Source organism: Lolium rigidum, chromosome 4 (genome assembly GCF_022539505.1).
Source record: "Lolium rigidum isolate FL_2022 chromosome 4, APGP_CSIRO_Lrig_0.1, whole genome shotgun sequence".
Lineage (NCBI taxonomy): Eukaryota > Viridiplantae > Streptophyta > Magnoliopsida > Poales > Poaceae > Lolium > Lolium rigidum.
Window position 1 is genome coordinate 114,522,742 of NC_061511.1, and position 21,368 is coordinate 114,544,109.

Consider the following 21,368-nt stretch of genomic DNA (forward strand, 5'->3'; position numbering starts at 1 on the left):
GAGATGTTGGCGCTCGAAGCGAAAATTTTGGTTGGAGTGGGGGGAAATAGGTTCATGGAAAGGAAAATGGACTCAAAAGTTCTCTAAACAAATATTCACTTTGTTTAAAAATAGATTTCTCAACTTTATCTACATACGAATGTATTTCTAACTAAAATTCGTCTATATATATATATATATATATACATCTAAATAAAAGTGAGATATTAATTTTCAGACGAAGATAGTACGTAATTCATAATAGAGGATCTTACCTTGGAATTTCAATTACCATGTCACCGAAAGTGACATGCCACTTAGAGGAAATGGCTGAGTTGGCCATCCAATAATTTTAAAGGATCCGAATTGGCGGTCACGACGATCTAAATTGGTCGTAATTGCCTAGAAATAACGTCGTAGACCACGTGACCCCGATTATGACGATTTCATCCTAGAAAATTACGACGTTTTTGACCCAAATCGTCGTAATTTTCTATGGTTTTGTCCCCCTCAAACAGCTAACGACCATTCGCTCCGGAATTGTCATAGAATCATGACGATTTTACTCAGGGTCACTAAGAGAAGGTCACAAGTCAACACATTTCTTGTAGTGTGATCAATAGCTAGACCGTAGTTGCCGCCAACCGTCGCCACCAAGTCCTTCACGAAGGACACCATCGCAGATCATCATCAACGAGACGTCACCGCCGACACCATCGAGGACGCCGCCCAGCACCTGCCGCCGGCAGCTGCTCCTCCAAGGAGGCTGGCTCACATCCCTGCACAAGCGGCCTCACATCAAATTTCAAGGTACCGGAATGAAATAGCAATGTACAACTTACATCAAATAGAATTAAATCTTGTGAGTATTAGAAAAGCAGTGTACCATTTAATCATACTGACAATTTGTAGGTAACAAATTATCTTGCTGAATGAATGATAGATGAAGCTAATTCCCCTCAGTGTTGTCCAATTGAACCACCTTTCCTTCACATTCGGAATCTAACCAGAATTATAGAAAAGAGTTACAAAGAAATACAGTTAATTCAAGAGTCAACTATGTGTTATGTCAAACAAAGACTAAATCTGTGTCTATGATTCAAAATGAAATAGAGCTAACATAAACTTTAGGCTTATGTACAACAAAGACACACAAGCAGCTGCCCTGCTTACACCTAAAGCCCCAAGCTATAGTTTTACTTGGTGCACACGGTTCATGAGACGATCAAGTAATAAAACAAATACAAGCATTCTCTTTCTTACATCTTTGCATGCTAAAAGGAAATAAATCGTTATCATAGAGCTATTACTAGGAAAGGTTGGATTGCATCATATCCATTGTCTACAATCTACAAGTAGTGTAGGCGAGGAAGAGGGGGAGCAGAAACCAGCAAGTATATGTATGTGTACATGAGGAAGAGGAATGGCCATGGTATATGTATGAGTCCATCTCAAGAATCTAAAACAAAATAACATAATCTTATGAATTTGATTGCCACCCCTCACCTCCTCGATCTTCTTGAATATTTTAGGCCGGTGGTCACTGGTCATGTCCTCGCACAAAATCAACATCTCTGCCTTAACTTGGAGTTGCATGGCATGCCTGATAGAGATTGGCATGGTGTATGGCCCATCAGCATTACTACCATGAGCATTAGCCATAAAACAATTTAAGGACAATGCAATGACACAAAAGAACTCAACTATATGTTTCACTGTCACAGTTTCATACACATCTTGAAAAAGTAATAATTACGCATCATGCGTGTTCCTGTTCCACCTGCAAATTCAGTATGATAAGGCGCATCTATTCTTCAGATCACGTGTGCATATAAACTATTATGTCAGCTAGGAAAATCGTTGATTACCACAAAATTGGAAACCCAGGGATCTATTCTTCTCTACTAAAAGAAATAATTAACCATGGAAGGCGATTGATAACGCACCCAAAAATTAACTTCAAAAGGAAATTGATGATTCATTCCTCTCTTATGAAAGAAAATAATATTAGCCATGGAAGTTCATTGATAACACAAGGATTTCCCATCAATAATAAATGTGCAACAAAAGGATATAACTCATTAGTTTGACCGATACGCACAAGGTTAAAACTCGACATGACACGACAATGACATATGTTACCTCATAAGTTCATTACCTGCCACGTGAGATCTCTTCTTCCCTCATTCAGGCCATAAATTGTCACTGGACCAAGAATTCCAGCATTCCAAGTCTTCAAAATATTTGCCAACATTCTATGATAGAGAGTGGAATAAAAATGAGTATGAAAGCTCAAATAGAAGATGATTAATCGTGCGTGGCACATGCATCTCAAAAATATAAACAGCTGGGAAGAAGTTAGTACGGCAAGTGACATCACATTTGCAACCAGGATGGATGTTTGACTGCTTTGTGCAGTGGTAGCTGATAAACCTGAGAAGCTATTATGCTTACTTCAGATTTCTTTTTAGGTTTTTCAAGTTGTTATATTTACTGTGTTTTACAAAGCTCAAATTTTCACATAGGCTGCAATCTTTTAATTATTACTATTTACTTTTGCAGGCAAAGGAAGCATAACAAAACATGTCATCATCGAACTGTACTCCATTTCAGGACATAACCAACGGGCAAAACCTAGGTGACTAACAACAGTAACTTTGTTTAAATCGCTTGCTGTTATATAAAGTTTATTTTTTCGTACATGCAGATCCTAAAGAGGTCAAAAGGCAAAGGGATAGAGAATATTATGCTAGACATAAAGATGAGATTTCAAGGCGCCGGCGTGAAGCACGTGAACTTAAAAAACAAGCAACTATACTGGATAATCTCAATAACGATACCGCAATATGGCATACACCATCTGCTGGACAATCGGGAGTCACCCAGACACCTGCAACAGGTAATGCGTTCTTAACATCTGCTATCATATACATGGCGTGATTTTGGATGCAAGTATATATGTCATACTGATTTATCATCTGCTAGCATATTTCAGGCATGGCTCCATTTGTGCAGCAGACAAATGCATCTCAACTTCATCAACTAGATTCATGGCAATCCTATGCAGATGGTTCGCTCAACCATACAGCAGGTAGACTAATATGCGACATTAGGGAATTTACTTTACAAATATAAATATTTGGGATAACCATGTCACATTAGAATGGTACATAAAGCTCATTGAAGTAGAATTTGGGATAATGGTATATGGCTTAACTGATTCATGCCCGCGTGCAGAGATATCTGCATATTCAAGGCGAGAGGGTATGTGCACATTCATTCCCAAACATGATACACCTGGTAAGAACCAGAACCATCATCAACACTACTTCATAAAGATCATCAACTGACAAGACGATGTATGTGTTTCACATATTCTACTTTAGGAAATCGGGAGATTGGATCTGTACATTCCAGCATGACCAATGATCTTACCACGCAATGCAGCGAGTCAGTTTTGGTTGGAGAAGATGATAGTGATTGGCTACACAGTAATCTGAGTAGCATTCCTCATGTGAGATCCCTCGAAGAAATGCAAAACGGCTCCACATCTGCAGGGGGCATGCACAAAAGAGCTTTATTGAAAGACCTACATATTCTGAGAAGAAACGACAACGTGATTCTTCTTAGAAGAAACGACAACGTCAAAGGGAACGGTACTCAGCAATGACAGATGGACAAAAGGACACATTGTTGCATGATAACCGTGAGTATAAGAAAAGGTTCTGGAAACAGAATACAACCTTGGTCACCTCACCTTGCACACATGTCATGCAAACAGAACCATTCCAACTGAACCCAACAAGTATTGTTGGTTCCTGATATTTAGTTTTCAAACTGTTAAGTTAGTGCATTTGTGATCTTTTATTTAACAATTATTATGATATTCATGGCATATTCAGGTGAAAGAAACAGTGATGATGAATCCGATCCTTCATGCATTTTTGAACCAGTTGAACAAGACGCTACGTGGGAAGGTAAAATAGCATAACAATTGTCCATCTCTTCATAGGGCCTTCATATACAAAGTTCTTACCAGTATCATGTACATTTTACCGATTCATCATATTTTGATCATAGATAACATGTATTCCATGCAAGAGGAGGAAGAAACAATGCATGACGATGACGAGGAGTGCAGGATTTTTAGTGGTCTAGGTAACTTCACTGTTCAATTCTAATATGAAATTGTGGGATATATATTTTACACCTCAGTACATTTGTGCAGAAGATGTGTTCGATTCTTATAGAGTGACAACTGATGTTCCTCAAAGTAAACAGAATGATGATCCTTATGACTTCGTGTACCATAATCTACCAACCAAGCATCATGTTTTGAAGCCAGTAAATGACTGCATCTATTGTGGCGCAATGAAGTTCCATTATGAGGGTCCCGCGTTCTGCTGCAGAAAAGGAAAGGTCAAGATAGCTACCCCTGAAGTTCCTCAAGAGTTGCATCGGTTGTTTACAAGTCAGGTTGATGCTGATGCAAAATATTTTAGAAAGCACATACGGTATTTCAACACCCACTTCTCCTTCACAAGACTTGGAGTCACCCTTGATAAGACGGTTAGCAATGCGGCAAGAACCGGTGTGTATACATTTGTAGCACAAGGGGCAATGTATTACAAGATGGATGATCTGGTGCCTGGTGGTCAAGGACCTGGGAATCTCCAGCTCTACTTCTATGATACAGATGAATAACCTTGGAACATAGAGTGAAGCGGTCCCCAGACCTTGATATCAATATCATACGGAAGATTCTGGAGATACTAGAGGACAACCCATATGTGCAGACCTTTAAGAGCATTTGATCTATTCCAAACGTAGAAGAATATAGGATATCCCTTAACACAGATATAAGACTGGACCAGCGAAGGTACAATGCACCCACAGCTTCTCAAGTGGCCGCGATGTGGGTTGAAGGGAGTGACCCACAAAACACTTTTGATAGGAAAGTTGTCCTGTATGGCAAAGGGGACCGTCCCATATTTATTAGAGCATACTATGGTTGCTACGATCCTTTGGCGTATCCATTATTTTTCCCGAGAGGGGAAACGGGATGGAACCGCTGGATACCATATGAAACACCTTCTAAAGTCGCTCAAGAGGACAACGAGGATGACACCGAGCGTGAAGACATGCATGGTCTAGACCGGACCTCAAATGTACATCTGGAACGAAACACGGATGAGGTACCAGGTAATTATGATCATGCTTTCAACGTGTTTCACATTCTAATCTTTGTTAGTGGAGATCACCGATTAATCATTTTTAATCCATGTTCTAGATGATGAAGAGGAGCAGGATGATGATGAAACCGGAGGGTCCAGAAAATTTGTCAGCGCAAGGGAGTACTACTGCTTCAAGCTACAAGTCAGGAAAGGACTTTTTAACATTATATTATTTGGTGCACGCGGGTTCCAGCAATGGGCAGTTGACATGTACATCAAGATGGAGACTATGAGGCTTGATTTCTTCTCCAAGCCTAAGAATCAAAAGCTCATTCGTGCTGATCTATACCAGGTTATAATGTTACCGTTTTCATGTTATATTACACATGCATCACCCCTACGCATTTAAATTTACTTCACAATGATGTTTTGAATGATTTATTTCTTAAGGGTGTTGTTGACGTCATGGATGCTGGCGAGACACGTGCTTCTCATGTTGGTAAGAGAATCGTGCTCCCGAGGACTTTTCCAGGAGGTGATCGAGACATGCAGCGAAGATTCCTTGATGCAATGGCAATAGTCCAACGGTTTGGGAAGCCTGATTACTTTATCACAATGACTTGCAACCCGCACTGGGAGGAGATTACATCCAGACTTGAACCCGGGCAGACACCACAAAACCGTCCAGACCTTGTGGCGAGAGTATACAGGGCCAAATTGCGAAGTATGAAGGATCTCTTGATAAAAAAGAAGTACTTTGGTGAGGTTGCTGCATATGTCCATGTTACCGAGTTTCAAAAGAGGGGGCTGCCTCATGAGCATATGCTTCTGATCATGAGCTCAGATAGCAAGCTGACAAACCCAGACGGATACGACAAGGTGATATCAGCAGAACTTCCTAACAAGGACAAGTACCCTATATTGCACGCTCTGGTGGTCAAACACATGCTCCATGGACCATGTGGTGCTCTTAGGAAAAATTGTCCTTGCATGATAGATGGTGAATGTCGATTTCGCTATCCTCGGCAATTTTGTGATGCTACACAGCAAGGAAAGGACTCATATCCTATCTATAGGAGGAGGCATGATGGTCATCAAGTGAAGGTCAGAGGAGCAGAGTTGGATAATAGATGGGTTGTGCCATACAACACTGGTTTACTTATGCGGTATAATTGTCACATCAATGTTGAAGCTTGCTCTAGCATCAAGGCAGTGAAATATTTATTCAAGTACATCTATAAAGGACATGATCGTGCCTCATTCTCGATCGATCCAACGGTACAGAATGATGGTGAAGTAATCAATGAAATTAAACAATACAGGGATGCTAGGTTCGTGGGGCCACACGAGTCTATCACCAGGATTTGCGGTTTCCCAATATTTAGTGTCTCTCCCTCTGTTCTCCAACTTCAACTGCATTTGGAAGATATGCAGCCTATCACATTCAAAGAGGGCGATAATCTAGATGACGTCATCAATCGGCCATCTTCTTCCAGTACCATGCTCACTGAATTTTTCAAGATGAACCTGGTGGATCCTTATGCGAGGAACTTCTTGTACAAAGAGTTCCCAGAATTCTACCGGTGGATCAAGGGTAAGAAGAAGTGGCAGAGAAGAAAATTAAGGGAGCGGGGACAGATTGGAAGAATTGTCTATGCACATCCTGCTGAAGGTGAGAGGTACTTCCTTAGAGTGCTCATGAATCATGTCAGAGGTGCAACATCATTTGAGGATTTGAAAAGTGTAAATGGCAGGACGTGCTCAAATTTTAGAGAATCATGTGAGCGAAGAGGTCTTATAGAGACCGACAAGTCACTTGATGATTGCTTGACTGAGGCAGCTACTTTCCAAATGCCGTATGCTCTAAGAAGGCTTTTTGCAACTATTCTGGTTTTCTGCGAGGTCACCCAAATCCGATCACTGTGGGAGAAGCACCTTGAGTCAATGTCTGAGGACTACCGTCGCAACCAGCCCAACCAGGCCGCACTAGAGCAGATGGTCCTTAGAGACATTAGGGATCTGGTGCATTCCATGGGAAAAGATATTAATAGTTATGGACTCCCGGATTTGGATCTGGTGGATGATGAGTGTTCCAATGGAGATTCCAGAGAGGTACAAGAGGAGTTGTCAGTTACTTTTGACAAAGAAGACATAAACATGTTTACATCTCTTAACAAAGAGCAACGTGCTGGTTTTGATGAAATCCTCTCTCATGTTCTCAACAGAAGGAGCCAGATTTTCTTTGTTGATGGTCCGGGTGGCACAGGGAAGACATATCTATACAAATCACTCCTTGCAAAGGTCCGTTCCCTAGGTCAAATAGCTATTGCTACAGCTACATCTGGCATAGCGGCATCGATCATGCCTGGTGGGCGCATCGCCCATTCCAGGTTTAAAATTCCGATTAGGCTCACAGACAGCAGCACATGCAATTTCACCAAGCAGAGTGGTACCGCAAAGCTACTCAGTAGGGCATCTTTAATAATCTAGGACGAAGTTGCCATGACGAAGCGCCAAACTGTTGAGACGCTTGATAGGTCCTTACAAGACATCATCATGGGATCTGCTTTACCTTTTGGGGGGAAAGTCGTGTGATACGTCTCCAACGTATCGATAATTTCTTGTGTTCCATGCCACATTATTGATGTTATCTACATGTTTTATGCACACTTTATGTCATATTCGTGCATTTTCTGGAACTAACCTATTAACAAGATGCCGAAGTGCCGATTGCTTGTTTTCTCGCTGTTTTTGGTTTCGAAATCCTAGTAAAGAAATATTCTCGGAATTGGACGAAATAAAAGCCCAGAGGCCTATTTTCTCACGAAGCTTCCAGAAGTCCGAAGACGAGACGAAGAGGGGCCACGGGGTGGCCAAACCCTAGGGCGGCGCGGCCCCACCCCTGGCCGCGCCGGCCTATGGTGTGGGCCCTCCCGTGCCGCCTCTCGACTTGCCCTTCCGCCTACTTAAAGCCTCCGTGACGAAACTTCCCAGCACCGAGAGCCACGATACGGAAAACATTACCGAGACGCCGTCGCCGCCGATCCCATCTCGGGGGATCCCGGAGATCGCCTCCGGCACCCTGCCGGAGAGGGGAATCATCTCCCGGAGGACTCTACACCGCCATGGTCGCCTCCGGAGTGATGAGTGAGTAGTCTACCCCCGGACTATGGGTCCATAGCAGTAGCTAGATGGTTGTCTTCTCCCCATTGTGCTATCATTGTCGGATCTTGTGAGCTGCCTATCATGATCAAGATCATCTATCCGTAATTCTATATGTTGCGTTTGTTGGGATCCGATGAATAGAGAATACTTGTTATGTTGATTATCAAAGTTATGCTTATGTGTTGTTTATGATCTTGCATGCTCTCCGTTTCTAGTAGAGGCTCGGCCAAGTTTTTACTTTTAACTCCAAGAGGGAGTACTTATGCTCGATAGTGGGTTCATGCCCGCATTGACACCCGGGACGATGATGAGAAAGTTCTAAGGTTGTGTTGTGTTGTTGCCACTAGGGATAAAACATTGATGCTATGTCTAAGGATGTAGTTGTTGATTACATTACGCACCATACTTAATGCAATTGTCTCGTTGCTTTGCAACTTAATACCGGAGGGGTTCGGATGATAACTCGAAGGTGGACTTTTTAGGCATAGATGCAGTTGGATGGCGGTCTATGTACTTTGTCGTAATGCCCAATTAAATCTCACTATACTCATCATGATATGTATGTGCATGGTCATGCTTTCTTTATTTGTCAATTGCCCAACCGTAATTTGTTCACCCAACATGCTCGTTCGTCTTATGGGAGAGACACCTCTAGTGAACCGTGGACCCCGGTCCAATTCTCTTTACTCGAAATACAATCTCTCGCAATACTTGTTTTTACTGTTTTCTCTGCAAACAATCATCTTCCACACAATACGGTTAATCCTTTGTTACAGCAAGCCGGTGAGATTGACAACCTCGCTGTTTCGTTGGGGCAAAGTACTTTGGTTGTGTTGTGCAGGTTCCACGTTGGCGCCGGAATCTCTGGTGTTGCGCCGCACTACATCCCGCCGCCATCAACCTTCAACGTGCTTCTTGGCTCCTCCCGGTTCGATAAACCTTGGTTTCTTTCCGAGGGAAAACTTGCTGCTGTGCTCATCATACCTTCCTCTTGGGGTTGCCCAACGAACGTGTGAAATACACGCCATCAAGCATATTTTCCGGCGCCGTTGTCGGGGAGATCAAGACACGCTGCAAGGGGAGTCTCCACTTCTCAATCTCTTTACTTTGTTTTTGTCTTGCTTTATTTTATTTACTACTTTGTTTGCTGCATTATATCAAAACACAAAAAAATTAGTTGCTAGCTTTACTTTATTTACTGTCTTGTTTGCTATATCGAAAACACAAAAAAATTAGTTTACTTGCATTTACTTTATCTAGTTTACTATTGCTAAAATGGCCAACCCTGAAAATACTAAGTTGTGTGACTTCACAACCACAAATAATAATGATTTCTTATGCACACCTATTGCTCCACCTGCTACTACAGCAGAATTCTTTGAAATTAAACCTCGCTTTATCGAATCTTGTCATGAACAATCAATTTTCCGGTGTTAGTTCCGATGATGCTGCTGCCCATCTTAATAATTTTGTTGAACTATGTGAAATGCAAAAATATAAAGATGTAGATGGTGATATTATTAAACTAAAATTGTTCCCTTTCTCATTAAGAGGAAGAGCTAAAGATTGGTTGCTATCTCTGCCTAAGAATAGTATTGATTCATGGACTAAATGCAAGGATGCTTTTATTGGTAGATATTATCCCCCTGCTAAAATTATATCTTTGAGGAGTAGCATAATGAATTTTAAACAATTAGATACTGAACATGTTGCTCAAGCTTGGGAAATAATGAAATCTCTCGGTTAAAAATTGCCCAACCCATGGACTCGACTACTTGGATGATCATCCAAACCTTCTATGCAGGACTAAATTTTTCTTCGCGGAATTTATTGGATTCAGCTGCTGGAGGTACCTTTATGTCCATCACTCTTGGTGAAGCAACAAAGCTTCTTGATAATATGATGATCAACTACTCTGAATGGCACACGGAAAGAGCTCCACAAGGTAAGAAGGTAAATTCTATTGAGGAATCCTCTTCCTTGAATGATAAGGTTGATGCTATTATGTCTATGCTTGCGAATGATAGGACTAATGTTGATCCTAATAATGTTCCATTAGCTTCATTGGTTGCACAAGAAGAACATGTTGATGTAAACTTCATTAAAAATAATAATTTCAACAACAATGCTTATCGGAACAATTCTAGTAATAACTATAGGCCATATCCTTATAATAATGGTAACGGTTATGCTAATTCTTATGGGAATTCTTACAACAATAATAGGAATACACCCCCTGGACTTGAGGCCATGCTTAAAGAATTTATTAGTACACAAACTGCCTTTAACAAATCTGTTGAGGAAAAGCTCAATAAAATTGATATTCTTGTTTCTAGAGTTGATAGTCTTGCTTCTGATGTTGATCTTTTGAAATCGAAAGTTATGCCTAATAGGGATATTGAAAATAAAATTGTTACTACAGCAAATGCCATCCAAGTTAGAATTAATGAGAATATAAGATTAATGGCTGAACTCGCGTGCTAGGTGGGATAGAGAAGAAAATGAAAAACTAGCTAAAGAGAAGAATATAGCTAAAGTTTGGACTATTACCACCACTAGTAATGCTAATGCTACACATGTTGCTGCACCTCCTACTCATACTAATAAAAGAATTGGTGTTAGCAATGTTTCCACTTCTAATGCAAAGCGCGAAAACTGCTCGAAACTGCTAAAACTGCTGAAACCGCTCGTGATAAAGCTGCTGAAATTTTTTCCAACATTGGGGATGATGATCCCATTGCTTTAGATTATAATGGTTTGAATTTTGATGATTGCCACATCTCTGAAGTTATAAAGTTCTTGCAAAAACTGGCTAAAAGTCCTAATGCTAGTGCTATAAATTTGGCTTTCACGCATCATATTACAAATGCTCTCATAAAAGCTAGAGAAGAGAAACTAGAGCGCGAAGCCTCTATTCCTAAAAAGCTAGAAGATGGTTGGGAGCCCATCATTAAGATGAAGGTTAAAGATTTTGATTGTAATGCTTTATGTGATCTTGGTGCAAGTATTTCTGTTATGCCGAAGAAAATTTATAATATGCTTGACTTGCCACCGCTGAAAAATTGTTATTTGGATGTTAATCTTGCTGATCATTCTACAAAGAAACCTTTGGGTAAAGTTGATAATGTTCGCATTACCGTTAACAATAATCTTGTTCCCGTTGATTTTGTTGTCTTGGATATTGAATGCAATGCATCTTGTCCAATTATATTGGGAAGACCTTTTCTTCGAACTCGTTGGTGCTATTATTGATATGAGGGAAGGTAATATAAAATATCAATTTCCTCTCAAGAAAGGTATGGAACACTTCCCTAGAAAGAGAATGAAGTTACCTTATGATTCTATCATTAGAACAAATTATGATGTTGATGCTTCATCTCTCGATGTTACTTGATACACACTTTCTGCGCCTAGCTGAAAGGCGTTAAAGAAAAGCGCTTATGGGAGACAACCCATGTTTTTACCTACAGCACTTTGTTTTTATTTTGTGTCTTGGAAGTTGTTTACTACTGTAGCAACCTCTCCTTATCTTAGTTTTGAGTTTTGTTGTGCCAAGTTAAGCCGTTGATAGAAAAGTAAGTACTAGATTTGGATTACTGCGCAGTTCCAGATTTCTTTGCTGTCACGAATCTGAGCCCACTGCCCTGCAGGAAGCTCAGAAAATTATGCCAATTTACGTGCATGATCCTCAGATATGTACACAACTTTCATTCAATTTGAGCATTTTCATTTGAGCAAGTCTGGTGCCATTTTAAAATTCGTCAATACGAACTGTTCTGTTTTGACAGATTCTGCCTTTTATTTCGCATTGCCTCTTTCGCTATGTTGGATGAATTTCTTTGATCCACTAATGTCCAGTAGCATTATGCAATGTCCAGAAGTGTTAAGAATGATTGTGTCACCTCTGAATATGTCAATTTATATTGTGCACTAACCCTCTAATGAGTTGTTTCGAGTTTGGTGTGGAGGAAGTTTTCAAGGATCAAGAGAGGAGTATGATGCAACATGATCAAGGAGAGTGAAAGCTCTAAGCTTGGGGATGCACCCGTGGTTCACCCCTGCATATATCAAGAAGACTCAAGCGTCTAAGCTTGGGGATGCCCAAGGCATCCCCTTCTTCATCAACAAATTATCGAGGTTCCTCCCCCGAAACTACATTTTTATTCGGCCACATCTTATGTGCTTTTTCTTGGAGCGTCGGTTTGTTTTTGTTTTTGTTTTGTTTGAATAAAATGGATCCTAGCATTCACTTTATGGGAGAGATACACGCTCCGCTGTAGCATATGGACAAATATGTCCTTGGTTTCTACTCATAGTATTCATGGCGAAGTTTCTCCTTCGTTAAATTGTTATATGGTTGGAATTGGAAAATGATACATGTAGTAATTGCTATAAATGTCTTGGGTAATGTGATACTTGGCAATTGTTGTGCTCATGTTTAAGCTCTTGCATCATATGCTTTGCACCCATTAATGAAGAAATACATAGAGCATGCTAAAATTTGGTTTGCATATTTGGTTTCTCTAAGGTCTAGATAATTTCTAGTATTGAGTTTGAACAACAAGGAAGACGGTGTAGAGTCTTATAATGCTTTCAATATGTCTTTTATGTGAGTTTTGCTGTACCGTTCATCCTTGTGTTTGTTTCAAATAAGCCTTGCTAGCCTAAACCTTGTATCGAGAGGGAATACTTCTCATGCATCCAAAATACTTGAGCCAACCACTATGCCATTTGTGTCCACCATACCTACCTATACTACATGGTATTTTCCCGCCATTCCAAAGTAAATTGCTTGAGTGCTACCTTTAAAATTCCATCATTTACCTTTGCAATATATAGCTCATGGGACAAATAGCTTAAAAACTATTGTGGTATTGAATATGTAATTATGCACTTTATCTCTTATTAAGTTGCTTGTTGTGCGATAACCATGTTTATCGGGGAACGCCATCAACTCATTGTTGAATTTCATGTGAGTTGCTATGCATGTTCGTCTTGTCCGAAGTAAGGGCGATCTACACCGAGTTGAATGGTTTGAGCATGCATATTGTGAGAGAAGAACATTGGGCCGCTAACTAAAGCCATGATTCATGGTGGAAGTTTCAGTTTTGGACAAATATCCTCAAATCTCTAATGAGAAAAGAATTAATTGTTGTCAAATGCTTAAAGCATTAAAAGAGGAGTCCATTATCCGTTGTCTATGTTGTCCCGGTATGGATGTCTAAGTTGAGAATAATCAAAAGCGAGAAATCCAAATGCGAGCTTTCTCCTTAGACCTTTGTACAAGCGGCATAGAGGTACCCCTTTGTGAAACTTGGTTAAAGCATATGTATTGCGGTGATAATCCAGGTAGTCCAAGCTAATTAGGACAAGGTGCGAGCACTATTAGTACACTATGCATGAGGCTTGCAACTTATAAGATATAATTTACATGATGCATATGCTTTATTACTACCGTTGACAAAATTGTTTCATGTTTTCAAAATCAAAGCTCTAGCACAAATATAGCAATCGATGCTTTTCCTCTATGAGGACCATTCTTTTACTTTCAATGTTGAGTCAGTTCACCTATTTCTATCCACCTCAAGAAGCAAACACTTGTGTGAACTGTGCATTGATTCCTACATACTTGCTTATTGCACTTATTATATTACTCTATGTTGACAATATCCATGAGATATATATGTTACAAGTTGAAAGCAACCGCTGAAACTTAATCTTCTTTTGTGTTGCTTCAATATCTTTACTTTGAATTATTGCTTTATGAGTTAACTCTTATGCAAGACTTATTGATGCTTGTCTTGAAGTGCTATTCATGAAAAGTCTTTGCTTTATGATACACTTGTTTACTCATGTCATACACATTGTTTTGATCGCTGCATTCACTACATATGCTTTACAAATAGTATGATCAAGTTTATGATGGCATGTCACTCCGGAAATTATCTTTGTTATCGTTTTACCTCGCTCGGGACGAGCGTAACTAAGCTTGGGGATGCCGATACGTCTCCAACGTATCGATAATTTCTTGTGTTCCATGCCACATTATTGATGTTATCTACATGTTTTATGCACACTTTATGTCATATTCGTGCATTTTCCGGAACTAACCTATTAACAAGATGCCGAAGTGCCGCTTGTCGTTTTCTCGCTGTTTTTGGTTTCAGAAATCCTAGTAAAGAAATATTCTCGGAATTGGACGAAATAAAAGCCCGGAGGCCTATTTTCTCACGAAGCTTCCAGAAGTCCGAAGACGAGACGAAGAGGGGCCACGGGGTGGCCAAACCCTAGGGCGGCGCGGCCCCACCCCTGGCCGCGCCGGCCTATGGTGTGGGCCCCCCGTGCCGCCTCTCGACTTGCCCTTCCGCCTACTTAAAGCCTCCGTGACGAAACTTCCAGTACCGAGAGCCACGATACGGAAAACATTACTGAGACGCCGTCGCCGCCGATCCCATCTCGGGGGATCCTGGAGATCGCCTCCGGCACCCCGCCGGAGAGGGGAATCATCTCCCGGAGGACTCTACACCGCCATGGTCGCCTCCGGAGTGATGAGTGAGTAGTCTACCCCCGGACTATGGGTCCATAGCAGTAGCTAGATGGTTGTCTTCTCCCCATTGTGCTATCATTGTCGGATCTTGTGAGCTGCCTATCATGATCAAGATCATCTATCCGTAATTCTATATGTTGCGTTTGTTGGGATCCGATGAATAGAGAATACTTGTTATGTTGATTATCAAAGTTATGCTTATGTGTTGTTTATGATCTTGCATGCTCTCCGTTTCTAGTAGAGGCTCGGCCAAGTTTTTACTTTTAACTCCAAGAGGGAGTACTTATGCTCGATAGTGGGTTCATGCCCGCATTGACACCGGGACGAGTGATGAAAAGTTCTAAGGTTGTGTTGTGCTTGTTGCCACTAGGGATAAAACATTGATGCTATGTCTAAGGATGTAGTTGTTGATTACATTACGCACCATACTTAATGCAATTGTCCGTTGCTTTGCAACTTAATACCGGAGGGGGTTCGGATGATAACCTCGAAGGTGGACTTTTTAGGCATAGATGCAGTTGGATGGCGGTCTATGTACTTTGTCGTAATGCCCAATTAAATCTCACTATACTCATCATGATATGTATGTGCATGGTCATGCTTTCTTTATTTGTCAATTGCCCAACCGTAATTTGTTCACCCAACATGCTTGTTCGTCTTATGGGAGAGACACCTCTAGTGAACTGTGGACCCCGGTCCAATTCTCTTTACTCGAAATACAATCTACTCGCAATACTTGTTTTTACTGTTTTCTCTGCAAACAATCATCTTCCATACAATACGGTTAATCCTTTGTTACAGACAAGCCGGTGAGATTGACAACCTCGCTGTTTCGTTGGGGCAAAGTACTTTGGTTGTGTTGTGCGGGTTCCACGTTGGCGCCGGAATCTCCGGTGTTGCGCCGCACTACATCCCGCCGCCATCAACCTTCAACGTGCTTCTTGGCTCCTCCTGGTTCGATAAACCTTGGTTTCTTTCTGAGGGAAAACTTGCTGCTGTGCTCATCATACCTTCCTCTTGGGGTTGCCCAACGAACGTGTGAAATACACGCCATCATCGTGGTGTTTGGAGGAGATTTTAGGCAGGTCCTTCCCGTTGTAACACGTGGTACAAGAGCTCAAATCACTGATGCTACGCTACAGAGGTCTTATTTATGGGATAAGATTAGGAAGATACGACTCACACGCAATATGAGGGCACAGACCGATCAGTGCATCTCCGAGTACCTACTGAGAATAGGCAATGGAACAGAAGAGACAATCGGTGGTGACTATGTGCGTCTTCCGGATGACATTGTTATTCCTTTCACTCCTACCGACGAACCAGTGAACAAGCTTATTGAAGATGTGTTCCCATCGCTTCATGAGAACGCCACATCTGGACCCTACATGAGTGCACGTGCCATTCTTTCAACGAAGAATGATCATGTGGACAATCTGAATAAAAAGATGATTGACCGATTTCCTGGCCAGGCAAAGGTATATTATAGCTTTGACTCCGTCGAGGATGATGCACGCAATAACTACCCACTGGACTATCCAAACTCACTCACTCCAAATGGCCTGCCACCGCATGATTTGAAACTCAAAATCAATTGTCCTGTCATTCTTCTCCGCAATCTCGATCCGCACAATGGGTTGTGCAATGGAACAAGACTGATGATTAGAGCATTCCAAGATAACGCAATCGACGCGAGATTGTCGGTGGACAACATGCTGGAAATAGAGTGTTCATACCGAGGATCCCTTTGTCGCCCTCGGAGAACATTTCACTTCCTTTCAAGTTTAAGAGGAAACAGTTCCCCCTCCGGTTGAGTTTTGCAATGACCATCAACAAAGCCGGCAAACCATTCCGACAGTTGGTATTTACCTCCCAGAGCCTGTATTCTCCCATGGCCAGCTTTATGTTGCACTTTCAAGGGGTGTGTCAAGGCAGACCACTCGGATTTTGGCCAAGCCAAATATAGACATAGACCCCACTGGAAAAAGCACAAAGAACATTGTGTACAGGGATGTATTGGAGGGATAGAACAGGTTTGTTCTTTCTTTCCGGTCTTTTCGTCTATTATTTAATGTTCTTGGTGCTAATCTTCTGCTAATGAAATATAGGCCTTTTCCTCAATGTTATAGACCTAGAAATTATGCGTTGGCAGTGAGTGATCTTCACTTTGCCTCTTCTATGCTTTACGTTTTCTCTGTAGTTTCTAGACTTGGACATCACATATTTTTTATGTTAGGTCTTACAGAACCGGCTATATGCATTTTCTAGCTAGCGATGCACCTACTTTCTGGTCATGTGATTTAGCTCCTTTCTTTTTATTACTTATTAATTGCAATTCTATGGGTAGTGTTGCTTCTCTTTTGATCATTCTTTACTCTTATTGTCTCACATGTGCTGGTAGTGAATGTATCCATGTAGACAACAAACAAATATATGGACAAAAATAAATATGAGATGTCACATGGATTTAAATTCAGGGCTAGGTTACAATCCACAATAGATTTGTTGTCAGTTGGTGTTTGATTTTTCTGAGATACTCACACATCTACAGGTTGGAGGACCACACCCATTCATGTGAAATCGTCTTATGAGTAGATAGTGTCATTTGTGGATTTTACTTTACATTTTTCTTAAGGTAATTGTGTTTCCCTTTCCTTCCTTAGGTATTCTTGTTCCCCAAATCGTACCTTGATGGATAATATGCTCAATGTGGATTTACTTTGCAGGCCACTTCTTCTCATCCTGTCTCTCATCATTGTAACCATTATGCTCACGTAAAAGTTATACAGTCAATGTTCCGATGTTGCTCCTTACATCTGCATTTTGAGGACCTATATTGAGCAGGCGCAGTGGGACTGGTCATGTCATCTGCCCGCTGTATATGCTTTCAAACAAAGTTTGTGTGCTGGCAGCGCCACGACCACGGGCTGACATGTTATTTATCTTGATATTGCCTCCAATGCATGCGTGCAAATGAAAGCCTGTACTGAGGCGTTTTGTAAAAAAGAATTTTTTTATTTGTAGCTATTGTTATGCACAATCAGATTCTATTGCTTGATCACCTATGTTCAAAAATAATTATGGAAGGAACACGTGTTTGCTTAACTGCTTGGCTGATGATATTTACGGTGTTTATCATGATAGGTAAAGGTTGTTGTTTTAGGATGAAGAGGTGGAAAGGATATGTGTATGTGGAAGAACAAATCCATTTTTTCTGCGTCCTTTCACTTTATCGTTTCCTCAGATTTTATAGTCTACTCTGGTTTGATCACATGCTCTGAATGATAAAAAATGTTCAGAATTTTAGGTGAAATTTGAGAAATTGTAGTAAACTGACCTCTGCATTTCTTATCTTTGCTTAAAACTTGGATTTCTGGCACCACTCGATTTGAGTATCTTCAAATCCTTACTCTGATATCTGATCCACCATGACGAAAGCAACATAAGATTGAACTTATTATCGGTAAAGGTTGTTGCTTCAGAACAAGTACAAATAAATACTAACATAAACAAGTACGAAGCCGTATTGATCGCATAAAAAGTGGACCTTCAAGATAGAACCATCATCCGCAAGGTATCACCACATATGCAAGCAAGGTATCAATTTTATTCAGGGAACAAATACCTAGGTTGCTGGAAGATGCACAAATCCAGTTGGGATGGTCATCTCCTAATTCATGCTTCAAATTACAATCTATGGAGTATATGGAAGATTACCATATAAGAAAGCTGGGTAGCAATTTATCCAATTCATGCAACAAATTACGGTATGGAGAGTATATTGAAGATTACCCTTGAAACGTAGTTCACTGATTTATGTTTTCTTCTGCCTGCTCTTTGGTTCCTCACCTGGTTTGCTGCTTGCTCTTCCCTCCCTGAAATGTCATATTTCTTTGAGATGGCAAACGATTCATGTACAAGCACACACTAACCAACCTATTTACATTTTGGAGAAGGCATATGAACTGAAAAGATTCAACTACAGTTATTCAGATAAAATTATCTCGCATACACGGGAAGCACAGAGCTTCCTCTGATAACCGTCTAAGGGAACTCACAGTAGCAACATCTCAACTCACGTTACAACATAATGACATTACGGTCGCAGATTCTGGCATATGGGTAGTGTTCCCTATCTTTGCATATCAGTTTTTGACTTTAACTTAGCTGAAAGATAGATTAGCTGAAGATTATAATTCCTATGGAACATTAGATTCATTAATCTATTTTCAGCTTGACTGTAATACATCTATTGTTTCTTTGATAATTTTATATAGGACTATGTGAAGGCACAAAACAACCCTCCCCATGTAATTCAAGCACAGATGTAAAACTATTTACACACGAATACTGGACTATACTAAGTGATTGACCATGTAATATTTTCTCTACAATTATGTATGACAATACAAGCCAGTGCTTAGTGTAGAAGCAAAACATATTTCAGTAACTCTAAGACTCATCAATAAAGAAGCTGTCAGTTAGTGTAGAAGCAAAATTTACCATAACTCGCCTTCATACATAGACTATTACTTTGGATTCACATGAACATTCACCATGTGGCACTTACTAAACTCATGTACTATAGAAAACTAACAGTAACCTTGTAGTTCCCTAAAAAGCATAATTTGTGGCACATGAAAATTTGTCTCCATGAACACAAATCATACACCACACCAAGTTCTGGAATTGCTGCTTAAATCCAGTACATGTTCACCCCACAGAGAGAAGAACCCATTACAGTACATGACACAAAAAACGATCTTCGGTGCGGAAAATTGAATGCCCAATTTCCTAAACAGAGCAAGTATAGTGCAGCCAACAAATTAAGCATCGCTAAGCAAGCATTATCGGGAAGGCCCAATGCAAAACCGGAACATCAAGCACAACCTAGCACTGTATTATTATTACAATTCAATATTTACAGCAAGATGCAAAAGTTAGGAGCCATGAAATATAGCACCAGTACAGGCGTGATGAGAGGGCCTCACCCTGGAAGCGGCGACTGAGCTCGACAACTATCCATGTACGGGAGGAGATATCAGCGGAGGAGGACGGCGAGCGCGAGCTGTAGGCGCGCGGAGACGGCTGACTCGAGGGACATGCGAGCGGGGGCAAGCTGGGTGATCCACGCCTCCGCTTCCGGCTCTGAAGAGCTCGAGCACCTCCCAGTCGCGGGTCACCGGCAGGAGGTGGTCGTTGATGTGGAGGCGTCGGTCACACGGGATGCCAGATGGGGGAGAGCTGGTGCCCGGAGGAGGGATCAAGGTGTTGCAGGGATGGGCGACGGGGTGGGGGAGAAGTAGCACCGCCGGGGTTGGTCTCCGGTCATGGAGCCGCGGTCCAGTCGCCGGCGTTGGAGCAGATGTAGGGAACAGTGGCCACTGGGTGAGTGCGATTTTTTTTTTTCACTTCAGTGCTATTTCTTCCAGTGCGTGCAAATGCAAGGACAGGGAGAGAGTGAGAGCGACGTGGTCGTCTCGGGCTATCGGCCTTCAGGTGAGCGTGGGCCGTGGCTGAATATTTTTCCTTTTCATATATAAGCTACAGAGAAAAACATTGTTCTTCCCTAAAAAAAAGAGAAAAACATTGTTCTTAAATTTTCTTTTTCAGCAACTTTGAAGGGTTATTTTCCGAATAATTATTGTACTTATTAAATATATATGTAAAATCTTGTGTCATAAAAATCTGTAATCATGCAGCTCATCGTGTGGTCTTTGTATGTTAAATTTCATGGAATACTTCACGGGGAATATTTTATTCGACATTCTTGAACAAGTATATTTTGCTCCATATCGTGATACTTATTCGATGTTGTATCATTCTTATTTGAAAACTAAATTTAGTTATTGCTTCATTAATAGGTCAATATGATAGATTTTAGAAGCAAAATACCTAATTTTGGTGGATTCACATTTAAATGATGATAATATAGGAATCGAGACTCTACAATACGATTCAAAATAAAAATATTTTATTTTATCATAAATTATAATACGTGTGTGGCACGTGCACCTTTACTAGTGATATCAAAATACAGCTAGTTTTAAATTATCTGAGGGAACTTACAGAAATGCAGCGCAATATTTACAATTAGATGGCAAAGCTGAATGCTGAATCATGTTCATACAAAATTCACAATCATATTATATAGGACAAAGGTGTAAGCCATTGGACATAAGAAATGTGCCAATGTACATATTGCTAACCACGCATGCCTCTAGTTCAGTCAAAGATGCATGCATACAAACATCTTAACATGAGCCACAACCTTGCAACTTTGAAGGTGCGCAGTATAAAAGGCGGAGAAAGTTGCGATAGATTTGTCGCCTTGACATAGAGAACATGAAGGACTAAATATGGGAGAGGTGGAGCGAGGGGGAGCCGATCAGCATAAAACCAATAATAGCAAATTTTGGCCTTGCAGATGAGAATTTAATTAACTGACAATGCATTCAGCGATCGTATTTTTAAAAATGCTCAGCCAGTCATGAATTCAAAAA

General features: G+C 40.8%; 1 long non-coding RNA gene across 1 annotated transcript; it reads right to left on the reverse strand.

Annotated features, from left to right (window-relative positions):
• Window positions 1-906: 906 nt before the first annotated feature.
• Window positions 907-19,964, reverse strand: LOC124646601. The gene is made up of 5 exons (XR_006986387.1): window positions 19,857-19,964; window positions 18,658-18,740; window positions 18,491-18,559; window positions 1,486-1,621; window positions 907-981 (listed from the first exon to the last, which is right to left on the reverse strand). It is a non-coding gene; the product is annotated as an uncharacterized LOC124646601 (long non-coding RNA).
• Window positions 19,965-21,368: the final 1,404 nt, after the last annotated feature.